Source organism: Pipistrellus hanaki, assembly GCF_964339955.1.
Source record: "Pipistrellus hanaki genome assembly, chromosome: 3".
Classification (NCBI taxonomy): Eukaryota; Metazoa; Chordata; class Mammalia; order Chiroptera; family Vespertilionidae; genus Pipistrellus; species Pipistrellus hanaki.
In genome coordinates, this window is record NC_140505.1 from 119456822 (window position 1) to 119462177 (window position 5356).

The 5356-nt window shown below is 32.7% G+C and overlaps 1 long non-coding RNA gene across 1 annotated transcript; it reads left to right on the plus strand.

Annotated features, from left to right (window-relative positions):
* Nucleotides 1–5082, plus strand: LOC311619995. Its single transcript, XR_014794619.1, has 3 exons — nt 1–1756; nt 2694–2793; nt 5052–5082. It is a non-coding gene; the product is annotated as an uncharacterized lncRNA (long non-coding RNA).
* The last annotated feature ends 274 nt before the right edge of the window (nt 5083–5356 follow it).

Below are 5356 nucleotides of genomic sequence, written 5' to 3' on the forward strand. Positions count from 1 at the left end.
TTTCTCATTTTGAAATTCTTTGTTTTAAGCTTAAGTAGTATTTTATGAAATTTAGACAATTTATGTAGAAATTGAAATTGTTATTTGATGCATTTTAGAAGTCACAGTGTAATTAGGCAATAATTTTTTCATGGAGGCACTTTTTTTTTTCATGTTAAATGACTGAATTAGGGTAGGTTAGCTTAATTAAAGAAGTAATGGAACGGGTATTAAAATATCTGGGTTTTAGATTGCAGCCTTTCAAGTACATTTAACTTACTTGGACTGTGATTAATGCCTGTTGTTAATATATGGGTTGTTGTTTTTTTTAAACTAATTTTTGAGAGGTACAGTTTGGTGGTTAACAGCATGAACGGACTCAAGCTGGACTTCTCTAAAATGGAAATTATAAGTATTTAATTCAGAGTTGCCATGTTGTACCTTTCCAGAATGAATTATTCTCAGACTCTATGGTGTCCCTGACCTATTGTGACATTGTAAATACCAAATGAGTTAATTTGTTCTAAAGTACTTTAAAAAGTATATGGTATATAAGAAGTACCATCTGTTAGCTCCTATTATTAATTTAGATACCCCCCCCCCCACACACAGGATATAAATTTAGTATCAATTCAAAAAGAAACAATATAGCACCATACACTTTGGTTTTATAAATGCTAACTTATAAAGCTTTCTCTGCACATATCTCAAGTTAAAAAAAAGATGCTAAAACCTAAACTTGCAGAGAAGCTAGGTGTTACCTGGGACCATAACCTTTAATTAACTTCACTAAAATTCTGTCCTTTCAAATTGGAGCTATTTTTGCTAAGCATAATAGGAACTTGGAACCCAGGAAAGAGTGTCGTTGGGGATGAAGACAGAGACACTAAAAATTCAGCTTTTCAGTACGTTTGTCCATCAATGGGTGTAAAGGTTGGCAAAAAAAAAAAAAAAAAAAAATAGCACTAGAAATGAAGGATTGAATCGTTTGTGTTGATAATTGAAGTGAGGAGAGTTTAATCATGACACAAAATTCTTTGTTTAAAATAGTATTTAAAGATTTCTTATTTTGTAGGGAAATGTCACTGAAGAAGTTAAATAGAACTGCCTTAATTGGAGAAAGAGGGGAATACAGTGACAGCTTTGTCATTATAGGAAAATTGTGCAGAGTAGGGATTGGTCAACTCAAATACTATAAAGTCCAAGAAAACAAGATTGAGAGCAGGTCCTCTGGGTTTGTGCTCTAGGTAATTATTGGTGATCTATTAAAGATTTTCAATAGATAACCCTGGTGAAATATTTACCCTTACATGTAGCACCCAAAGCCATGGTCATGGATATGATTTCTAAGAAGAGCATGGGAACCAAAGAGAGAAACACTTGGGGGAAACCTGGGGTTAGAAAGAGAAAGAGGCTCTAGCATAGCAACTGAGAAGGAGCAGTTAGAAAGGATCAGGACGAAAGGATGTCACCAAAACTAACGGGATGGAATTTTCAAAGTAGTGAGTTGTCAATTAAATGAAACTGAAAGGTGCCCATTGACCTGATCATCATATTTGGCTAGAAGGCCATTACTGTTTTGGGATGGGTAGTGTGATTACCATGTGAGAGCAGAAATTCGATTGCAGAGTTCAGTGAATATGAAGTGCCTATCTTAGTCTATGCACTATTCTTTCTAGATACTTGACCATGAAAGGATGAGGAATAAGAGATTGGTAGTTAGAAGAGGATCTAGAGTTTGGTGATGGATAATTAGTCATTTGTTTACTTTAAGAAGGTAGGTACTGAAATATTTTGTACTGTGTTTATGAAGTTGATATAGTGAAAAGTTGAGAAACAGGAAAAAGGAAGATTATTAATGAATCGGATAGCCTGAGGAAATGGATGGAGTCTGGGTCTAAGTGGTTGAATTATCTGTGACAGGGTGGGATACCTTAAGAGACTTGAGAAGTACTACTTCAGGATAGAATAATTTGCCCTGGTCAGTGTGGCCCAGTGGTTGGAGTGTCAGCCCACGCACATAAGGGTCATGAGTTCCATTTCCAATCAAGGGCACTTTGTGGTTCACTGTCCAACCAGGGGTGCCTCTGGGGGATAGCAAATCTCTACCCCCGTCTCCCCTCTCTTTCTTTCTATCCCTCCCTCTTTTCTTCCTCCCCTCCTTTCTTCCTTCTATCTCTGAAAAACATCCTCAAGTGAGGGGGGAAAAAACAAAAGATAGAATAGCTCTAAGTGGACTTGTGGTCTTTTATGAACAAGTAGGTAGAGTAGAATAGAGATGAAGTGATCAAAGAACTTCGGGATTAAAATTCATGTCCATCTACAACTTCCATTATGACCTTCAATTTAAGGCCTTCTTCAGTCTGTCATTCCTGCCATGCATATGCTGGTTTCCTGTTGTATTTTTTAATGTGTGTGTGTGTGTTTACATCCTAGTATCTTTCAAATCTTTCTGTATTTTCCCTGGTTGAAATATTTCTCCAAGAGTTTCCAGTTATCCCTTGTAATCTATCTTGAAAGTTATAACTATACTTTTAATACTGTTACTTGTATATTTTATCAATAAGATTAATGTCCTCTTTCTTATCTCTTCCCCTTCTATTAATTTGCATTAGTGAGATTTTAATATACAAGTACTATATTTGACATATTTGTCATAATTTCAGTTATATTGTTTTTAATCTTTACAATTTATTTTTCTTTATTTTATAAAGCTTCATTACTATTCCAAAGAAAAATAAAAAGAAGACATCAAATCAAAAAGCACAAGAAGAATATGAACGGGTACAAGCTAAGCGTGCTGCTAAGAAACAAGTAAGATCTTTAAAAATATTCAGATTCCTGTTTATGCGACATGTGTATGTAATCTGTGTTTCTTAGTGTGGGGTATATAGTATGCCCTCTGTAAACATTTATTGAATGTATATCAGAGTTGGAGAATTTTAACATATTCAGATTCCTTGATTGTTTATATTATCCCTGAGAAGTGGTCAGAAATAGAACTTTAAAGATATTGCTTAGAGGTAAATTACATGAGTCTGGGATAATGTTTACTAAGAGTTTGGTCTAGGAACTGGCACTTTTAACAAGTACCTCTAGAGATTCTTATGAATAATAAAATTTGAGAACCACTGACCTAAGAAATATATAAATTACTTGCATAATTTTACATTGAAGCAAATAAAAGCCAGAGGGGAGGTGAATACAGTATTTCTTACTATAAAGAGTTAGTCTTGCTATTATAATTAAAAAGCCTACTAGAGCCCTGGCCACGTAGCTCAGTTGGTTGGAGTGTCATCCTGATATACTAAGGTTGCAGGTTCAATCCCCAGTCAGAATATACAATAAACAACCACTGAATGCATAAATAAGTGGTACAACATATTGATGTCCCTCCCTCCCTCCTTTCCTCTCTTCCTCTCTCAAAAATAAAATAAAAAGTCTATGACATTAACTTAGAAAAATGTTACCAGTCTCTGTAATCATTCAGAAACCCACAATTATAATAGACTTTTTCTAATAAGGAAACAAAATTATCTACAACTTCAAAAAAATCAGCATTTTGGTTAATCTGGTTAACTGAGTTTTTATATTGAAGCTTTATTAATTTAGCACTTAAGATAGCATATCAGTGATGGCACTGATTTAGAATTTTTTTTGTGTGTTTTAGCTTTAGAATTTGGGAATTTCTGAAAGTTTCACATCTAAATTTTATGATTATTTGTAAACTGTTGGCAGACTAGGATGAAGCAAAAACATTTCACCATGGAAATAGTTTCATAGCTTATTACTTTCTGCTTTTTCCTAACCAAGCATCTGATATCCGCCATCTTTGGAAACAGTATACCAGATGAAGTACAATAAGGACCATTGTACTGTAAAACATTTAGTGTCTTAAATTTTCTTTACATAGGTAAATGCTAGGACTTTATGAAAATTGACAGTCTCTTATATTTCAGATGTTAATACCAGCATCATTACTGATGAAAAATCAAAATTGAGAACATTAATTAAATAAGAACCATAATTGATAGTAAGACTACTTTATTTTTACTTTGTTTAGTGAAACTGCACATACCTAAATTCCCACAGATAAGTCGCAAATCTTTTTAAAATAAATGAGGTACCATACCATATAAGAACAAGTTTAAGTGACAGTGGTGTAGCATAATGGAGAATTGCTCAGATTTTGAACTCACAAGATCTGAATTTGAGATTTGGGCTGAACCAGTTATTTGGGATTTGGAGCAAATCACTTTTCATATCGCTGAGCATCAGCTCCTTGTCTGTAAGATGAAGATAAAAAACCTAGATAACACTTTTAAAGAATGAAATATACTATAATATATGTGAAAGTACTTGGTTAAATATGAGTGACCATACAAATTTAAGGCTGTGTCATTTGGGGGCTATATGTGTTACAGGGGAAATTGAAAAACAGTCCACATATTGCATTATTAAAAAACTTTTGTTTAACTTTTATATTTGATTTTGTAAATATTATAGTACATTTTAAGTAGTGCTTTTTGGATCTATACACTATATTATGGAATCATTTTCCTTAGATTCAAATGAACTTGAGTCTTTCTCTTAGCAAATGAAATGAGCATGATCATTCATAAGTGTTTAAAAATCATAATGCCTAGCACAGTTTTTACACATGTATGGTATGTGCTAAACATATTTCTGGAATTAAATCTGTCAGGTGGCAAATCAAAAAGAATATGAGATATTCTGATAATGAAGGTTTTAGTGTTACATGACTAAATAAAGTCACTTTTAACTCTTCAATGGGTCTAATTAAATGATGAAATCATTTCATAAATATGCCTTCTGTGTTCTGACTTTATTTGCATACAGATAATTAAAATTATTTAATAACTTTATGTAATAGCATGTATTATAGTACATACTCTTTGCCTTGACTTTTAACATTTGAAAATAAAAGAAACAATATTTTGAAAATAAAAGAGACAGACCTAAAGTTTTAGCATGGTGATACCTGTTTCAATACAATTTTGGAACTGTATTTACTGTTCGTTACTAATGAAAATTACATATGTTAATTTCAGGAATTTGAGAGGAGAAAGCAAGAGAGAGAAGAAGCTCAAAGACTCTACAAAAAGAAGAAAATGGAAATGTTTAAAATATTGAGCAAAAAGACTAAAAAGGGCCAACCAAACTTAAATTTACAGATGGAGTATCTTCTGAAAAAAATACAAGAAAATAATTAAATCAGATACTTTATATTAAATCAAGAGTTAAAATACCTGTTGCCTATTGAGTTCTTTTGTATATGTAATATACTTCCTAACAATTCACTAGGTTTGCCTATATAAACTGGATTGCTAAGCTATACTAAATATAAAATGTCCAG